A 21,297-nucleotide genomic window follows, 5' to 3' on the forward strand; every position below is an offset into this window, starting at 1 on the left:
TGTCAGGCAATCTGCAGATCTAATGTTTGCTATAACTCTCAAAATCAGGCGTTGGTGTGCTTGAAATAACACAAACTTGCAATTTTATTGTATTCCAACTTACATGGTGCCATCCATTGAGGGTAGCAGAAATATGGCTAATATTCTTTTGGAAGTGGATGTTGGTGGGGTGGTATGTAAGGAGCAGGGGAACCCTAGCAGTGTTTTGGGTGGGAAGAGAAGGGTCAGGGCCAAAGTGTGAGAGATGGTTCAGACTCAGCTGAGGGCCTGTCAACTACAGTGGTGGGTAATCCTCAATTGAGGAGGTTGGACAGTTAAGAGCCGCCATAGAAGGGCCACAATTGGAACAGATGTGACAGACAGAGAAACCGGGAGCACGGAATAGAGTTACAGGAAGCAGGGTGTGAAGATATATAGTTGAGGTAACTGTGGGAGTTAGTTCATTTGTGATATTAGTGGCCAACCTTTCCCCAGAATTGGAAACAGAGATTTCGAGGAAGGGAAGGGAGGAGTCTGAGATAGACCAGGTGAAGGTGAGAGCAGGATTGGAAATCGAAAGCAAAATTGATGAACTTTTCCAATTCTGAATGAGAGAGGGACAATGTCATTGATGGACCCCCACCCACACCTCTTTCTCCAGTACAAGGAGGGTTGGAGCAAAGAATGTTCCATGTACCCCACAAAGAGACAGACATAACTGGGACCCATACAGGTACCCATGGCCACACCTTTTATCTGAAGAAGGTGAAAGGAATTAAAGGAGAAATTGTTCAACATGAGGATGAACTCAGCCAGGCAGAGGAGGGTGATGGTGGATGGGGGATGGTTTGATACTTTTATCCAGGAAGAAGCAGAGAGCCCTGAGACCATCCTGATGGGGGTGGATGTGTAAAGGGATTGCATGTCCACGAAGGAGCATTGGCGAAAGCTGCAAACTGGAAATTCTGAAACTGATGTAAACTGTCAGAAGAATCATGGATCTAAGTGGGAAGGGACTTGATAAACAGAGAAAAAAAATCAAGTTGAGTGAGGAAGGGATGAGTTCCGTGGAGCAGGAGTAAGCAGCAACAATGGGTTTGCCTGGGCAGTCCTGTTGTGGGTTTTGGGAAGGAAGTAGAACCAGGCTGTGTGGGGTTAGGGAACTAAGAGATTGAAGGCTCTGGAGGTGGAGGTAAATCATTAGATTAAATGAGGTTAGTGACTGTTGTGGGCACACTAGCCTGGTGTTCAATAGTGAGGTCATGGTCCAGGGTGAGAAAGGAGGAGGTATGTGAGAGTTGGCACTCAGCCTCTACAATGTAGAGGTCACTACACCAGACAACAACAGCGCTCCCCTTATCATCAGGCTTGATGACCAAGTCAAGGTTGGATCTGAGAGCACCGAGTGCAATCAGTTCAGAGGAAATGGGTAGGTGGGGGCAGAGGAATTAAGGCAACTCATGTCACCTTTACAGTTCTTGACGAATAGTTCAAGTGTAGGTAAAAGGCCGGGGGGGGGGGGGGGGGCCTAGGTGGAGGGAGAATGATAGAGGCAGGTAGCAGGGTCTGTGGAATGGGAATAGGACTCTGTTATCCAAAGAAATAGGCATGGGGCAGCAGTGATGGGAAAAGAGTTCAACATCATGTCATGCCTGAAATTCATTGAGATGGGGGTGCAAAGGAATAAAACTAAGACCTTTACTGAGTCTAAGATCTGCCCTGAACCTTTGAATTAGAAGGGTCAAGACCTGAAACATCAGCCTTCCTGCTCCTCTGATGGCTGCTTGGCCTGCTGTGTTCATCCAGCTCTACTTCTTGTCATCTAAGATCGGCCTGATGTTCTAACTGGCTCATGGGGTCAAAAGACCTGCTCTGTTTCAATTTGTATGTTTGAAATCAAGACCAATTCTAGTGCTCTTACATCCAGAGGCTAGTTGGCACTTTTAGCTATTTTTTTGGCAAGTTAGTTAAAGATTAGATGCTATTTCTATATTTAAAAACAAAACCAGGAGGATGGTTTCCCGGGCACCATTCACATTTGATCCCTCACCCAAGTTTGAAATTAGCATGGCTGGGAGAAGTGAGCCTGATACAGAGTGGCATAACTTTGTACTTGTTCTTGAAAGGTTAAACATGTATGTTGGAAGTGAAATACATAACAAAGGAGGTGTAAGACATAGCTCAATTGTGTTAGTAAATTATATATTTTGCTTGGCGTATTAGTTGTATTGTTTACCTGTTAAATAATATTTGAGCTACGTTGACAATAAGTTGTTTGTTCTGCCATAAGCCTTTTCTCTCAGTAGCTTCCATTTGTTCGTTGGCAAATTGATCTCATTTGATCTCCACTGAGATCATAACAGGATGTATGACTGAAGATTTAATAAAATGAAAATTGATGTCGCTAATCTCGGGAAGCCAAAACAAGTTGTGGCACGTCTACTATCACGCACTCGAGAGCAGCTAATTCAACACTAGTTGAAAATTCTGCTGAACTGTGCTCCCTGAATATCTCTGGAAAATCTCAATTAAGCTTCGGGGAAGCCAACCAATCAACTTGCTATTTCAAGCACTTTTCACTTTTGTTAAAAAGCAGTGTGAAAACGAAGACAGCTACTAATGAGCCTGCTTCTAAAATGAATGGAGGAGAAAATTACCAGATGCTGGAATTTTGAATCTAAAAACTTAGCTGATAGTGCCACTTACCACATTCATAGTTTCTTGAAAGTAAAGTCTCAGGTAGATAGAATAGTGAAGCTGGCGTTTGGTATAAAACCCGAAAGAACTGTGAATGCCATAAATCGGGAACAAAAAGCAGAAGTTGCTGCAAAAGCTCAGTAGGACTGGCAGCATCTGTGAAGAAAAATCAGAGCTAACATTTCAGGTCCGGTGATGTTTCAGGTTCTGAAGAAGGGTCACCAGACCCAAAGTGTTAACTCTGATTTTTCTTCACAGATGATGCCAGGCCTGCTGTGCTTTTTCAGCAACTTTGGTCTTTGAAGGCATTTGGTATGCTTGCCTTTATTGGTCAATGCATCGAGTATAGGAATTGGGAGGTCATGTTGTGGCTGTACAGGATATTGTTTAGGCCACAATTGGAATACTGTGTGCAATTTTGGTTTCTCTGCTATAGGAAGTTGTGAAACTTGAAAGGGTTCAGAAAAGATTTACAAGGATGTTGTCAGTGTTGGAAGCTTTGAGCTATAGGAAGCGGCTGAATATACTGGAGCTATTTTTTCCAGAGCTTTGGAGGCTGAGGGATGACCTTATAGAGGTTTATAAAATCATGAGGGGCTTGGGGATGATAAATAGACAAGGTCTTTCCCACGGTGCAGGAGTCCAAAACTAGAAGACATAGGTGAGTGGGGAAAGATTTAAAAGGAACCTAAGCGGCAACTTTTTCATGCGGTGGGTGATGCGTGTATGGAGCCGCCAGAGGAAGTGGTGGAGGTGGGTACAATTACAACATTTAAGAGGCATCTGGGTGGATATATGAATAGGAAGGGTTTAGATGGGTATGGGCCAAATGCTGACAAATGGGACTAGATTTATTTGGGATATCTGGTCAGCATGAATGAGTTGGACCAAATGGTCTGTTTCCATGCTGTATATCTCTATGACTCTGTGTTTAGAAAAGGTAAACTTCAGGTATAATTAATGTTTTCTTTGTGTCTTTTGGCATCATACACATAATGAACAGCTTTTCATGCGATATATCACACATACACACCATACTATTCTCATCAGCTATTTAGGATATTTGCACTGAGGTCTAAATTAGAGCACTAGTTACCTGCAACTAATGTCTATTCCATTTTGGCTGCCCACTTTACACTATTTTAAGCAATCTAATCAGGAGAGTTAAAAATGAAATTCCTCAAGGAAGTGACGCTATTTTAGTCATCAGGTCAAGACAGGATACTACTTTATTTCCTTCAAAACACAGAAATGAGGGAAGTGAGAAAGCAAGAAATATTTTGGGTTTAATATGTGCAAAATATGTGGTATTCATGTTTACCAGTGTTTAACATCATTCCCTTTAATTGTGAAGAGGACATCAGGTGGTGTTTAACAGATGGCCAAGTACATGCTGCGCATCACAGAATCGCCCTACAGTATGCAAACAGGCCATTCGGCCCAACAAGTCCACACCAGCTCTCCAAAGAGCCAGCTTATATATCACCCCCTGGATTTACTCTGCTCTGGTGCATGATATCTCCCAACGCACTGAACATGACAAAGTTTTACAGAAATCAAAAAAAATTATTTCCCATAACTTTCCATGCAATTCATTGACCCTCTCTGCATTTGTCATTTGATATATTCCCTGCCATTCGATGAGATCAAGGCATATTTGACTGTGACCTCGTCTCTACTTTCCTGTCTAACCCAATACCCTTTGACTTACTTATCAATTAAGTATCAATCTAACACAGGCTTAAAAATATTCAAATAGCTCTGTCTCCATTGTTGTCTGGGAAAGAGAGGCCAATGACTCCAAGAGGAAAAAAAATTTCAGCTCTAGCTTAAGTCAGGGGAGGTGATGGCCTAGTGGTATTATCGCTGAACTGTTAATCCAGGGACCCAGGCATTGTTCCAGAGACCTGGGTTCGAATCCTGCCACAGCAGATGGTGGAATTTTAATTCAATAAAAATCTAGAATTAATAATCTAATGATGACCACAAATCCATTGTTGACAGGAAAAACCCACCTCGTTCACTAATCCCCTTTAGGGGAGGAAACTGCCATTCCTACCTGGTCTGGCCTACATGTGACTCTTAACTGCTCTCTGGGCAATTAGGGATGGGCAGTAAATGTCATCTAACCAGTGATAACCTCAGCTCGTTAATGAATAAAGTGAAATAAATGTAGGAGCACAAAAACTGTCCCCTAGATCTCGTGCTTCCCCCAAGGGGAAACTTTGTCTTGGCATCTACCCTGTCAACTCTCAGGGTCATAAATGTTTTAATAAAATCACATCTCATCTTCTGAGCTTTATACAGACATACAGCACAGAAACAGCCCCTTCAGTCCGACCACTCCATGCCGAACATAATCCCAAACTAAATTAGTCCCATCTGCCTGATCCTGGCCCATATCCCTCCAAACCTTTCCTATTCTTGTACTTATCTAAGTGTCTGTTAAATGTTGTAACTGTGTACAGATCCACTACGTCCTCAGGAAGTTCATTCCACACGCAAACACTGTGTAAAAAATTTGCCCCACAGGTTATTTTTAAATATCTCTCCTCTCACCTTAAAAATATGCCCCAAGTTTTGAAATACCCCATCCTTGGGGACAGACAACTGGCATTAACTCTACTTATGCCTCTCATTATTTTATAAACTTCGAGAATGTCACCACTCAACCATCTACGTTCCAGGGAAAATAGTCCCAGCCTATCCAACCTTTTTTTGTAATTCAAGCCTTTCAGGCCCAGCAACATCCTGGTAAATCTCTTCTGAACCCTCTCCACCTTAACAATATTCCTCCTATTACTGGATAACCAGAACTGGACATAGCACTTCATAGCAGGGCTCACCAAAGTCCTGCACAAACTCAGCATGACTTCCCAACTCCTATACTCAAAGGGCTGAGCAATGAAGGAAAGCATGCTAAACGTCTTTTATTCAACCTGTTTATATGTGATGCAAACGTCAAAGAATTGGACCCCAGAACCAAGTCCCTCTGTTCTACAACACTACCCAAGGGTTCTACTATTAATTGTGTAAGTCCTGCTCCTGTTTGTTTTACCAAAATGCAATACCTCGCAATTATCCAATCAATGTAGGGTTACCCTCTCCTCATCTTTTCATCACATATTTATTTCTGTAACTCTGGTACTTAGCATACTTCTCACACTATCCCTTTACCCTCCCAATTTATACTCTTATTCTCTTCTCATGTCCCATGGAGCTAAAGGCTACGAATAAGCCTGTCAGTTTTAGCAGGAAGATGGGTGACCTGCCTGAGCACTATTACTGGAAAAGACACTTCAGTAATAGAAGTCTCTTTGCTTGAACCGACGATGATTTATGGTAGCTTTTAATAAAAAAAAATTGATGTATAGATACAGAAACATGGAAATAGTCTATTAGGATTTACAGAAAGTGCTGGATAAGGTGATTCACAAGTTTGTTATAAATATTTAGACGCATATATTTAAGAAGAGATATAGAAATATGGATTATGGAGTAAATTAATTGTTATGGCTAATAGATGCTCAGATTAGATAAAAGCTGAAAGTGGTCAATAATGATTCATTTCATTCCACAGTGCACACAGATGATCTAAATTCATCTATCAGGAACACAATTTCCGAAGTGACTTTCTGGATAAATGCAAGAGTTTGACAAACAAGTAGAAAGCTCTATAAAATAATATAAACCTGTTGGAGAGATAAGTAGACAGTTGGTGGATGTATTTTAATACAAAGAGTGAAGTTATTGTGTTTTGGAAGGAAAACCAGACAGATAAAAGTGCTAAAGGATGTAGGGAAATACTGGAGATGTCAGGATTGGGACCACAGAGGGCAGTGCGTCCAGCTCCCAGCCTCTCCCTGGTCAGGTCACTAGCTGCAAGGTGCATGCATGGCAACCATACTGGAGTGAGTATACAAAACACAATCTATTTTAATCTATTTGCCAAAATCACCACTTATATCTTCTTTGTTTCAAATCTTTAAGTTTGATTCAAGTGATTCTTCCCCCATTGTTTCCTGTGAACTGTAGGGTCTTCCTACATGATTATTCAAAGAAAAACAAATGTTTAGCCTTTCTCAATCTGTTAAACAATCTACAGATTTCTAGCTAACCATTTTTGTTCTGGTAGTTACTCAAACCAACCTTCTAAGATAATTCATTCCCTGAACTGCTTTATACTCATTTCTAGGAGAGAAAATGCTTCTGACCTCAATCAGGTCTCATCTGAACTGCTCAAAACTGGCCAATGACAAGATTGCCTGAGCCAAAATAAAACCTTGATTATTCTAAACCAAAAACAAGCCAATGGTTTTCAAATGCTTATACATTCAGTCATAAACCCCACAATGAAACAAAATCTTCCATTAACACTCCAAGGGTTCCCTGCTCAAACACATGCTGGATTAGGCTGTGGTTCTGAAAAGATTGAGTGACCTGGGTTTTATTTTGAACTCTTCACAAAAATAATCAACACCCAAATGCTTTACTTGGAAATCCAAACTATGAAAGAATGATCAAATCTCACACTTTTCATTACATATCCATTGGGAGAATAATGAAAATGCATTGACAGGCATATGTTCCTTGGTAATAATATTTTACATAATTCCATTCGTAGTACAATATTTTGATCATTTCATATGTGCTTTTGATAAAGTATCCACCACAATGTTGTTTTTTTCCAGGCATGTGAATGATTTTTAAATTGTATGACTGATGGATTAAAATCTATTGAAACAAACATAAGTTCTTGTTAGAAAATTTCACCAAAAAAGTCAAAGGATTAAGTTCTGTACAAAAACATTTACTGCCATGTTGTTGATAAATTTCAAGCTGATATATGGCCAACACAAAGCTTGATCTCTCTTTCTCTCCTGTTGAATATTTCTAATGACATGCATTTAGTTTCTTGGAAAAATAGCTGACTAGCCATTTGATCCCCATTTCTTCCCACAGTAGAAAGGCACCCACACCAGCACTGCTGGTATCAATAGCCAGTTTTAGTAGCTTCGCACAACTCAGCACTGCTAGTACTGATAGAATTGTCAGCACAGCTTTCAGATTGTCTAAAGCATTCTGGCATTATTGTGCCATTGAAATTTCCCTTAAAGTTCTCAAAAAGAGCCACTGTAGTGTTAAAGTTCAGAATAAATGTTGGATAAAATCCATTTACGTCAACTATGCAAAACTCTGTGTTTTGACATAACGATGGCAAAATCCTAAATTGTCTTTAATTTTATTTCTCTAGGTACTACATGGCCCCATCCCACAGTACGGCCAAAATGACGTGTTTCCTTTGGCAAATTCACATTTAACCTGATTTATAGACAAATTGGATAATTATTTGGATAAAAATAGTGTACAAAAGTATGGGGAAAGGGCAGTGATTTGGCACTAGGTAATGATGCTCATTGATTTGGTGAAATTGGCTCTTCACAGCAAAACAATTCAGTCATATAGTGCAAAGTTCTTCCCAGGTGTGGCTGAATATACCCAAATCATTGATGGAAACCATGGACTTGCACTTGCCCCTCAATTACTTTATTGGTTAATCATTGGAACAATGTTTGTGATTTCTTTTCATTTCAAATGGCATGTGTTTGCTTTAATAAAGTCCATGCACTGTTACACAAGCTGATATTTCTCAGACTTGCAATCAACCGGACTTGCCAATATCCTTTCAGCAAGTCAGTTTGGGTGTTGAACCACATATATGGCTCAATACAGTCCTCAATTCTTGGAATAGGGTGTGAGTCTGCTTTTGTTATGTTGCTTTCATAATCCAGATTTCATAACAGAATTTTTGCAACACAAGTGCTTTCAGCACTATAATGCATGAGCTCCAGTTACTATGACTCAGTTCAGCAACACAATTTTCCATCATGAGCTTGATCTCTTATCTCATTTCTAATTTCTTTGGATTGAGTCTGTCAGGATGTTGTTTTATATGTAACACCTTCCCTATACAAAAATCACAAACACATTTTTGTGGCCTGTGCACATAAATCATGAGTGAATAATAGCCTCTGCAAGTTATTCCAGTAGTTTCTTAGAAGATAAAATAGCATGCTGTCTAAATTTTTAAGTGTCTCCATGTTATCCACCCTGATTGCTGAAGGATCAATTATGTAATTCCAATTTCTGATTTATTCAGCAATTGTTCAGGTATTTTCATTTCACTTCCTATTTCTTTCACTACTGTAAATATATATTTACAATCTTTCCAGTAACATCTCATCAACATATTAACATGAAACACTTGCTGAATTTTCCTTGTCTGAAAAACTCACTGCAGCATTCACATTAACTTTTTATTTCACAAGCTACCAGTGAGCATTGCTTTTAATAGTTCCCCAGAAACAGGTAACATCTTGCCTCCAGCAAAAAATTTCAAACTCTGGCCTTTTTGTCCCCTCTAGTTTTTCATTGTTTGTTGAGCATTCTTCAAATGTTTTCTTCTGTTTGACTAAATTGCATGCTTCAATTAATTTACCTCAAGCTTGAAACAACATCGGCCGGACCAGGCTCTGACCTTTCTTTATCGGATTTTCTTTAATAGACGACTGGTCCTCTTACTTCATGTTTATATATTAACTCAAAGTGACTGAATCCTGTGGGCTCATTTATGAATATCTGTAATAGCAAACAGAAAAAGGCAATTTCTTTCTCTCCAATCATTTGGGCCTCCTGAACAGTAAGCTCTTACAACATGCTTCAATGAAGCTTGGGATTGAGTAGTAAGCAGAAGACGTAAACTCAACACAGTGTGGAGCTGGAGGAACACAACTGGTCAGGCAGCATCAGAGTAGCAGGAAAGTCGACGTTTCGGGTTTACACCCTTCATCAGGACTCTCTCTGAGAAGATTATAAAGTCTTCTAGTATTTCCAAATTAGTCATTTTTTGGATGATCCATATCTTGTAAATAACAACTGTTCCACTATTTTTGTGCAGTAATTTTTCCTAAAGGCAGTGTTTCAGGAAACTGTTTTGATTTGCTTTATTATTCACAAGTACCAACATAGTGAAAAGTATTTTGTGTGCTAACCAGACAATTATGCCTTACACAAAGGACATCGGAATAATAGAACAGAATGCAGAGTTTAATGTTACAGCCACAGAGAAGATGCAGAGAGAGATCAACTCTAAAGTATGAGACGTCCATTCATAAATCTGCTAACAGTGGTGAAGAAGCCGTTCCTAAATCTGTTGGTACTGGATTTCAAACTTTTGTATCTTCTGCCTTATGGAAGAAGTTGGAAGAGAGTGTAACCGAGTGGGAGGGGTCTTTCATTATGTTGGCTGCTTTTCCGAGGCAGTAGGAAGTGCAGACAGAACCAGCGAAAGGAAGGTTGGTTCTTGTGATGGATTGAATGGTGTTTACAACTCTGTCTTCCTGCGGTCTTCAGCTTGGAATGGCAGCTGCTGTGATATGATGCATCCAGAGAGGATACTTTCTATGGTGCATCTATAAAAATTGATAAGAATCATTGTGGACATGCTGGATTTCACTTGCCTTCTGAGGAAGTCGAGGCTTTGATGTACTTTCTTGACTGTACCTAGTACCTTGGAGCTCTTGAACATCTCCGTCTCAGCATCACCGATACATACACAGCATGTCCTCCATCACATTTCCTAAAGTTGACGACCAATTTCTTCATTTGGTGGATGTTGGGGAAGAGAGTGTTGTTTTTAAACTCTCTCTTCCACAATTGACCCCAATTGGTTCTCTTGGAACTGCTAAAAATCATCCCATTTCTGGATATTTTCCAAGCCAAAAATCAATCCTTAATTATCTTAAGCAAAAAGAAAAGCTAATGACCCTCAACATTTAAACTTCTGGTCATTAACCCCAGAGTTAAATAAATAAATCCTTCATTGACACTCAAGAAAGATTCCTTGTCCTCGGGCAGATACTGGATTAGGTCATGGTTCAGGAAAGACTGACCTAGCTATTTTCACAGAAGTAATCAATACCCATATGCCACTAATTTGAAATCCAAAGTCAAAAACAGAATTTCCATTACATCAATCACTAAGTTTTCTTGGGGGGGGGGGTAACTGAATAGACATTGTTAACATGGTAGCTGTAATTAACTTGTACTCTCAAAATATCTCTGCTGATTTTTTTTAAAAAACCATGTTCACAGGATGTGGTTGTGGTTATCTCTGGCTTGACTGGTAACTATTATCCATTTTGAGTTTTGCTTAGGGCATATTCCTTTCAGAAGGAGCCAGAAGCAGGAGCTGGGGGGAGCAGCCTATACCAGGGAAGATTTAAAATCGAGCACAGGGCTCTTGGGCCCAGTTTCTTTTCGGGCATGTTCCTTACAACAGGAGCTTTCTGCTGACATCACAGGAGGAAAAGGGAGCACGCTTTCTGGTTGGTCAATGTTAGTCATGCTAGTTTGTGTTGACCCCTCCATTCCCTTGGTGCTACAGGTCAAGGAATCTCAAGGACACTGTGTGTCTCAGTCTTTATTAGGTTAGTACATGGAGTTCAGATAGTGAGTAAGTTGGAGGGGGTGGTATTTGTTAGAAAGCAATAACTAACATTTAGGTAGCTAATTAAAACTTAACTTGTAAGTTATCAGCCAATAGAGGGTTAGTCATGTCAATTGGTGAGGTTGTGTGTTCTGCCTGTGAAATGTAGTCAAATCATGATGCTAAGAGAATCCCTGATACTTAAATCTGCAGGAGGCGTACTCAGCTTCAGCTGCTCATTGAATGAACAGGTTAGCTTAAGCAGCAATTGAGGATGCCAAGGAGCATGCAAATGGCACAGAGCATCACTGATAGAAGTTACAGAAATGTGGTGACACCCAAGATATCAGTGCAGGACTCTACTTCAGCTATCCCCCTATCAAACAAGAATTCCATTTTGGGGAATGAGGGGGCTGGCCCTTCAGGTTACAGCAGCAGAGAACAGTGTAGTGAAACCACAGCTGGCCCTGCTGTAGAGAAGGTAGGGACGAAGTGTAGTACAGCAATAGTAATTGGAGATTCAATAGTCAGGGGCCCAGATAGGCATTTCTGTGGCTGCAAGAGACACTAAAGAATAGCACATTGCCTCTCTGGTGCCACAGTTATGGATGTCTGAGCAGGTAAAGGGGATCCTGAAATAGGAGGGTAAACAGACAGAAGTCATTGTCCATACCAGCACAAATGACATAGGTGGGAGGAGTGACAATGTCCTGCAACGATAATTCAGGAAGTTAGGTAGTATACTAAAATGCTGGACCTCTAATCTCTCTGTTACTCTGCGTGACACGTGCTAGAGGTTAGGAACAGAGACAGAGTACAACTGAACACCTGGCTAAAGAGCTGGTGTATGGGAGAGGGCTTCAGATGTTTGGATCTTCGATATGTCTTCCAGGAGGTGGGAATCAGAGCAGCAGGTCAGTGAGTAGAGAAACTCGGAAAGAGCTTGCGACCAAGGCATATACAGCTAAGAGGAGGAGCAGTCAGGGAGAGGTTACTGAGCTCAGCAGAACTGGAGGGTTGGACTTTATTTCCTTGATACATAAGGTCTAGGTGAAGCTTTGGAAGAATATTGAGAAAGTAGGACCAATCTGAAATGAGGAATTAAGAGGGCTAAATGGGGTCGTGAAACATCTTTAGCAAACAGGGTTAAGGAAAATCCCAAAGCCTTTTATTCATATGTGAGGATCAAGAGGGTAACTAAATGAAGGGTGGGCCCACCAAAGGACAAAGGAAGGAAGTTATGCGAGGAGTCAGAGAAAATGAGTGAAATTCTTAATGAGTACTTTGTGTCAGTATTCACTGAGGAAAGGGACATGACAGATGTTGGGGTTAGGGATAGATGTTTGATTACTCTAGGTCAAGCTGGCATAAGGAGTGGAGGGAAGTATTGGGTATTCTAAAAGTCATCAGGGTCCCGAGGTCCGGATGGGATCTATCCCAGGTTAATGAGGGAAGTGAGGGAGGAAATAGTTGGGGCCTTAACAGATATCTTTGCAGCATCCTTAAACACAGGTGAGGTCCCAGAGGACTGGAGACTTGCTAATGTTGTCACCTCGTTTAAGAAGGTTAGCAAGGATAATCCAGGTAATTATAGACCGGTGAGCCTGATGTCAGTGATGGGGAAGCTGCTGGAGAAGAAACTGACGAATAGGATTTATTTACATTTAGGGGGAAATAGGGTTATTAGTGATAGGCAACATGGTTTTGTGCAGGGGAGGTCATGTCTTACCAACTCGATAGAATCCTTTGACAAAGTGACAAAGTTGATTGATGAGTCCAGGGTGTACCAGCTAGATGGATAGAGAACTGGCTGCGCAACAGGAGACAGAGTTGTAGTGGAAGGGAGTTTCTCAAAATGGAGAACTGTGATCAGTGGTGTTCCACAGGGGTCCGTGTTGGGCCCACTGTTGTTTGTGATATATATAAATTATTTGGAGGAAGGTATAGATGGTCTGATTAGCAAGTTTGCAAATGACACTAAGGTTGGTGGAGTAGCAGAGTCTGAAGGGGACAGTCAGAGAATGCAGCAGAATATAGTCATTTTGGATAGTTGGGCGGAGAAATGGGAGATGGGGTTCAATACAGGCAAATGTGAGGTGATGCATTTTGGAAGACCCAATTCAAGAGCGAATTATAAGGTAAATGGAAAAGTCCTGGAGAAAATTGAGGCACAGAAAGATTTGGGTGTTCAGGTCCATTGTACCCTGAAGATGGCAACGCAGGTTGATAGTATGGTCAAGAAGGCATATGGCATGCTTTCATTCATCAGATGGGGTATTGACTACAAGAGTTGGCAGGTCATGTTACAGTTGTATAGGACTTCAGTTCAAACACATTTAGAGTGCTGTGTACAGTTCTGGTCGCCACATTACCAAAAGGATGTGGATGCTTTGGAAAGGATGCAGAGGAGGTTCACCAGGATGTTGCCTGGTATGGAGGGCGCTGGCTATGAAATAAGGTTGAGTAGATTAGGATTATTTACATTAGAAATACAGAGATTGAGGGGGGCCTGATTGAGGTCTACAAAATCATGAGAGGTATAGTCAGGGTGGATAGCAAGAAGCTTCCCCCCCCAGAGTGGTGGACTCAATTACTAAGGGTCACGATTTCAGGGTGAGAGGGGAAAAGTTCAAGGGAGATGTGCGTGGAAAGTTCTTTATGCAGAGGGTGGTGTGTGCCTGGAACGTGTACCCAGCGGAGGTGGTAGAGGCGGGCACAATTATGTCATTTAAGATGTATCTAGACAGATACATGAATGAGCAGGGAGCAGAGGGATACAGGTCCTTGGAAAATAGGTGACAGGTCTAGATAGAGGATCTGGATCGGCACAGGCTTGGAGGGCTGAAGGGCCTGTTCCTGTGCTGTAATTTTCTTTGTTCTTTTTGTGCTTTGTTCAATCCAAGAAAGTAAACAAGTAAAATGGATGAACTTGGATTAATGCATGCAGTTATGTTATCTATCACAGAGATGTGGTTGAAAGAAGTACAGGATCAGCAGTTTCCAGGGTATTAGACAAGACAAAAGAAGATGCAATAGTTGCTGGGGAGTTACATTACTGGTTAGGGAGCAGATCAGAGCCGCGTCAAGGGAGAACACCTTGGAGGGGTCTTGCAGCAAGGCATTATGAGTGGAGCTCAGGAAAGGACGGATGCAATCACAATGCTGGGATTAGAACATAGAACATTACAGTGCAGTACAGGCCCTTCGGTCCTTGATGGTTTCACAGGTCGGTGCAACAATCTGAAGTCCATCCAACCTACCCTATTCCATTATCATCCATATGTTTACCCAATGACCATTTAAATGCCCTTAAAGTTGGTGAGTTTACTACTGTTACAGGCAGGGCATTCCATGCCCATTTTACTCTGAGTAAAAAACCTACCTCTGACATCTGTTCTATATCTATCACCCCTCAATTTAAAGCTATGTCCCCTCGTGCTAGCCATCACCATCCGAGGAAAAAGGCTCTCGCTGTCCACGCTAGTCAATCCTCTGATCATCTTCTATGTCCCTATTAAGTCACCTCTTAACCTTCTTCTCTCTGATGAAAAACAGCCTCAAGTCCCTCAGCCTTTCCTCGTAAGACCTTCCCTCCATAGCAGGCAACAACCTGGTAAATCTCCTCTGCACCCTTTCCATTGCTTCCACATCTTTACTATAATGCGGTGACCAGAACTGTATGCAATACTCCAAGTGCGGCCGCACCAGAGTTTTGTACAGCTGCAACATGATCTCACGGCTCCGAAACTCAATCCCTCTGCCAATAAAATCTAACACACTGTACGCCTTCTTAACAACCCTATCAACCTGGATGGTAACTTTCAGGGATGTATGCACATAGAAAAGTACAGGGCCTTCGGCCCATGATGTTGTGCCGTGGAATAATCCTAATCTAAAAATAAAATAACCTAACCTACATTCCCCTCAATTCACTGCCGTCCACGTGCACGTCCAGCAGTCGCTTAAATGTCACTAATGACTCTGTTTCCACGGCTACCACTGGTAAACTGTTCCATGCGCTCACAACTCTCTGGGTGAAGAACCTCCCACATCTCCTTTATACCTTCCTCCTAACACCTTAAAACTATGACCCCTCGTGGCAGTCAATCCTGCCCTGGGGAAAAGTCTCTGGCTATCGACTCTATCCATGCCTCTCATTACATGGACACCGAGATCCCTCTGCTAGTCCACACTACCAAGAATCTTACCAATAGCCCAGTACTCTGTATTCCTGTTACTCCTTCCAAAGTGAATCACCTTACACTTTTCCGCATTAAACTCCATTTGCCACCCCTCAGCCCAGGTCCACAGCTTATCTATGTCCCTCTGTAACCTGGAACATTCTTCTGCACTATCCACAACTCCACCGACTTTAGTGTCATCCACAAATTTACTAACCCATCCTTCTAGGCCCTCATCCAGATCATTTATAAAAATGACAAACAGCAGTGGCCCCAAAACAGATCCTTGCGGTACACCACTAGTAATTAAACTCCAGGATGAACATTTCCCATCAACAACCACCCTCTGTCTTCTTACAGCTAGCCAATTTCTGATCCAAACTGTTAAAATCACTCTCAATCCCACGCCTCCGAATTTTCTGCAATAGCCGACCGTGGGGAACCTTTTCAAACGCTTTACTGAAATCCATATACACCACATCAACTGCTTTACCCCCATCCACCTGTTTGGTCACCTTCTCAAAGAACTCAATAAAGTTTGTGAGGCACAACCTACCCTTCACCAAACCGTGCTGACTATCCCTAATCAAATCAAATTATTCCTTTCTAAGGATTATACTACAGGCCTCCCAGCTGCCAGTGGGAGATAGCGGAAGATTTGTAGTCACATTCTGGACAGATGTGAAAATAACAGACTTGTCTTGGAGGGTGGTTTTAACTTGCCCCATATTGACTGGAACTCCCTTAGTGCCAGGGGTTTAGATGGGGAGCAATTTGTTACGTGTGAAATAGTACGTGGACAATCCAACAAGGGAGTGGGCCAAACACTACGTGGTATTGGGAAATGAGCCTGGCCAGATGATCAAAATTTCAGTGGGGGAACATTTTGGGAACAGTGATGATAATTCCGTAAGTTTTCAGATACCTCTGGATAAGGACAACAGTGGACCTTGGAGGTGGTCCTAAATTGGGGGAACGCCAACCATAACCAAATTAGGCAAGAATTCAAGAATGTGGAATGAGAGCAGCTGTCTGGGGGTAAATCCACATCTGTCACGTGAGAGTCTTTTAAGAGGCCAGTTGATCAGAGAGCAGGGCAAGCACATTCCTATGAAATTGAAGGACAGCAATGGCAGGATTGGGAAACCTTGGATAACAGGGAGAATTATCAGCTTAGTCAATAAAAATGAAAGCATCCCCAAGGTCTAGGCGATTAAAAGCAGACAAAGTCCATGGGGAATATAGAGAAAGTAGGAAGGAGATCAAACTGGGAGCTAGGAGGGCAAAAAGGGGCTGCGAAATGTCCTTGGCCAGCAGGGTTAAGGAGAATCCCAATTCATTTATACCTGTATTTGGAGCAACAGAGTATCTGGGGGAAGAACAAGCTCACTTAAAGATAAAGGAGGGAGTTATGTGTGGAGCCAGAGGAAAAGGGAGAGATCCCTAATGAGTACATCATTATTCACCAAAGAGAGGCACAAGATGGATGCTGAGGTTCAGGAAAGGTGGGTGAATACTCTCAAGCAGGACAACATAATGAAGGAGGAAATGTTGGGTCTCTTGAAATGTAAGAACATATACAATTCCCCAGAGTCAGACAGGATCTATCCTAAAATACGGTGGGAGGCAAGGGAGGAATAGCTAGGGCCTTAACAGATATTTTTGTATCCTTTTTGGCCTCAGATGAGGTTCCAGACGACTGGTAAAAGGCCAATGCTGTTCCTTTGTTGAAGAAGTGAATCAGAGACAGAGACAATCTAGATATTTGCATGCCAGTGAGCCTGACATCAATGGTGTGGAAGTTGTTGGAAAAGCTCAGCAGGTCTGGCAGCATCTGTGGAGAGAAAAAAAAGACAGTTAACGTTTCGGGTCCGATGACCCTTCTTCACTGGTGCGGAGGCAGTTAAAGATACTGAGAGACAGGATTTATTCACAATTGGAAGCAAATGGACTTGTTAATGCCAGCCTGCATGGGATTGTGCAGGGAAGATCATGTCTCACCAACTTAATTGAGTTTTTAGGAGGTGAGAAGGATGATTGATGAGGGAAGGGCAGTGGATATTGTCTACATGGGATTTTAGTAAGGCATTGGATGAAGTACCTCAGGTTGGTACAAAAGATAGAGTTTCATGGAATCAGGGTAAGCTGGCTAGATGGATACAAAATTGGCTTGGTTATGGAAGACAGAGAGTAGCGGTGCAATGGTGTTTTTCAGAATGGGTATCAGTAACTAGTAGTGTTCCACAGGGATCAGTGCTGGGACCTTTGTTTGTAATATATGATCTAGACGAAAACATAGGTGGCCTGATTAGTAAGTTTGTGAATGACACCAAAATTGGGACAGTCACAGATAGGAGGATTGTCAAAGCCTACAGCAGGATATTGCAGATGTGGGCACAGAAACGGCAGATGGAGTTTAATCCAGATAAATGCAAGGTAATGCATTTTGGAAGATCAAATTCAGGTGCCAATTATACAATAAGAACCACTTAGAACCACTCCGCACAGGTCCTCAGATCCCTGAAAGTCGCAACATAGGTGGATAAGGTGGTCGAGAAGGCATACACCACACTTGCTTTTATCAGCTGGGCCAAATATAAAAGGTGGCAAGTTATGTTATAGCTGTATAAAACTTTAGGCCACATTTGGAATATTGTACAGTTCTGGTTGCAACACTACCAGAAGGGCATGCGTGCTTTGGAGAGGGTGTAGAACAGTTTTACCAGGATTTTGCCTGGTCTGGATGGTTTTAGTTACAAGGAAAGGTTGAATGAACTCAGGCGATTTTCACTGAAAAGAGAGGCATAGGGGCAACCCGAACGACAGTGGCTCTGTGGTTAGCACTGCTGCCTCTCAGCACCAGGGACCCGGGTTCGATTCCACTCTCGGGCAACTGCCTGTGTGGCGTTTGCACATTCTTCCCGTGTCGGCGTGGGTTTCCTCCGGGTGCTCCGGTTTCCTCCGACAGTCCAAAGATGTGCAGGCCCCGGGGATTGGCCATGCTAAATTGCCCATAGCGTTCAGGGGTGTGTAGATTACATGGGTTATAGGGGGAAATGGGTCGAAGTGGGATGCTATGAGAATTGTTGTGGGGTGAAGGGCCTGTTTCCACACTGTAGGGATTCTATGGGAAAAGAAAATTATGAGGCATAGGTACAGTGGATAATCAGAGGCTTTTTTACAGGGTGGTAAATGCCCAGAACACTGCCAGTGAAGGTGGTGGAAGCAGGTATGTTAACTGGATGTCAGTTTGCTCGCTGAGCTGGAAGGTTAGTTTTCAGACGTTTCGTCACCATTCTAGGTAACATCATCAGTGAGCCTCCGACGAAGCGCTGGTGTTATGTCCTGCTTTCTATTTATCTGGTTAGGTTTCCTTGGGTGGGTGATGTCATTTCCTGTTCTTTTTCTCAGGGGATGGTAGATTGGCTCCAAGTCAATGTGTTTGTTGATGGAGTTCCGGTTGGAATGCAATGCTTCTAGGAATTCTCGTGCATGTCTCTGTTTGGCTTGTCCTAGGACATAACACCAGCGCTTCATCGGAGGCTCACTGATGATGTTACCTAGAATGGAGACGAAACGTCTGAAAACTAACCTTCCAGCTCAGCGAGCAAACTCACATCCAGAACCTCAACCTGAGCTACAAATCTTCTCAAAACTCGCTAGGTATGTTAACGTTTAAGGTATATCTTAACAGACACGTGAATGGAAGGTGAACAGAAGGACAGAAACTGTGTGTGGGCAATACATAGGTCTACAAAAGGACTAGGGATCAGTGCAGGCTCGGTGGGCTGAAAGGCCTGTTCTGTGCTGTACTGTATTATTGTACTATATTCTATGTATAATGACATGGAGAAAATGGTGGTAGACTATAGTGGTTCAAGAAGGTGGCTTATGTGGTGTAGCTACTTAAGTATTGAGAAATGAAACATCACAAGTTGCCTTTCATCATTATGATAGTGGGAAGTTGAATAGAATTTGAGAGCTGATTCCTCTTCCTATTTTTAAGGATGCAACACCATTTCAAGCTAAACTACATGCAGGTGGTGAAAGGAAAACAGATTCAGATTGCCTAAAGGTCAACTGATATATAATATCAGGAAACTTTTCATGCAGAACAACACTATGAACAGCCTTTTTAATAAGGTATTGGACGGAAAACGGTCTGAGTAATTGAAGCACAGAGTTAATCCCAGGCTATCCAATCTCTCTTCACAACTAAAATTTTCCAGCACATGCAAAATCTTTATAAAATTCTGCACCCTCTCAGTGCTATCACATCCCTCCACAGAGTACTCCAGCTGCAGTCTAACCAACAGTTCCTGCTTACAGTTCCGGTGTGGCCTCCATGTTCTTAAAATCTATTCTTCAGCTGAGAAAGAGGTAGGTATACCATATGCCCTCTTAACCACTTTATCTGCCTGTCCCATTACCTTAAGGGTACATGCGCACACCTAGATGCCTCTGATCCTCGGTACTTCCCAGGGTCCTACTGTTCATCAGGTATTTTATCATCTCACACTTTACTAGATAGAATTTCATTTGTCACTGATCTGCCCATCTAACCAGCCTGTCTATATCGTCATGTAATCGAAGGTCATCTTTCTACAATTCTTATATAATCTGCAAACTTACTGATCAATCCTCCTACATTCAAGTCTAAATCATTTATATAAACCACAAACAGCAAGGATCCCATCACTGACCCCGTGACACCCCACTAGTCATAGGCTTTCAATCAGAAAAACAGCCCTCATACATCACTGAGGTAACAAAGTGTGGAGCTGGATGAACACAGCAGGCCAAGCAGCATCTTAGGAGCACAAAAGCTGACGTTTCGGGCCTAGACCCTTCATCAGAAATGGGGGAGGGAGAAAGGGTTCTGGAATAAATAGGGAGAGAGGGGGAGGCAGATAGAAGATGGATAGAGGAGAAAATAGGTGGACAGGAGACAGACAAGTTAAAGAGGCGGGGGTGGAGCCAGTAAAGATGAGTGGAGATAGGGAGGGGATAGGTCAGTCTGGGGAGGACGGACAGGTCAAGGGGGCAGGATAAGGTTAGTAGGTAGAAAATTGGGGTGCAGCTTGAGGTGGGAGAAGGGGATAGGTGAGAAGAACAGGTTAGCGAAGTGGGGTCGAGCTGGGCTAGTTTTGGGGTGCAGTGGGGGGGGGGGGGGAGGGGAGATTTTGAAGCTGGTGAAATCCACATTGATGCCATTGGGCTGCAGGGTTCCCAAGTGAATAGGAGTTACTGTTCCTGCAACCTTCGGGTGGCATCATTGTGGCACTGCAGGAGGCCCATGATGGACATGTCGTCGAAAGAATGGGAGGGGGAGTGGAAATGGTTCACGACTGGGAGGTGCAATTGTTTAATGCAAACTGAGTGTAGGTGTTCTGCAAAGCGGTGCCCAAGCCTCCACTTGGTTTCCCCGGTATAGAGGAGGCCACAACGGGTACAGATGATGCAGTATACATTAGCAGATGTGCAGGTGAACATCTGCTTGATGTGGAAAGTCTTCTTGGGGTCTGGGATGGAGGTGAGGGAGGAGGTGAGGGAGGAGGTGAGGGAGGAGGTGAGGGAGGAGGTGAGGGAGGAGGTGAGGGAGGAGGTGAGGGAGGAGGTGAGGGAGGAGGTGAGGGAGGAGGTGAGGGAGGAGGTGAGGGAGGAGGTGAGGGAGGAGGTGAGGGAGGAGGTGAGGGAGGAGGTGAGGGTCTGGTGGGGTTGGAGGGCAGTGTGGAGCAGACAAGGGAGACATGGAGAAGGTGGTCTCTCCAGAAAGCAGACAAGGGTGGGGAGGGAAAAATGTCTTTGGTGGTGGGGTCGGATTGCAGATGGCGGAAGTGTCAGAGGTTGATGCGTTGGATCCGGAGCTTGGTGGGGTGATACGTGAGGATGAGGGGGATTCTCTTTTGGTGGTTATTGTGGGGATGGGGCGTGAGGGATGAGTTGCGGAAA

Source organism: Stegostoma tigrinum, chromosome 8 (assembly GCF_030684315.1).
Source record: "Stegostoma tigrinum isolate sSteTig4 chromosome 8, sSteTig4.hap1, whole genome shotgun sequence".
NCBI classification, from domain to species: Eukaryota; Metazoa; Chordata; class Chondrichthyes; order Orectolobiformes; family Stegostomatidae; genus Stegostoma; species Stegostoma tigrinum.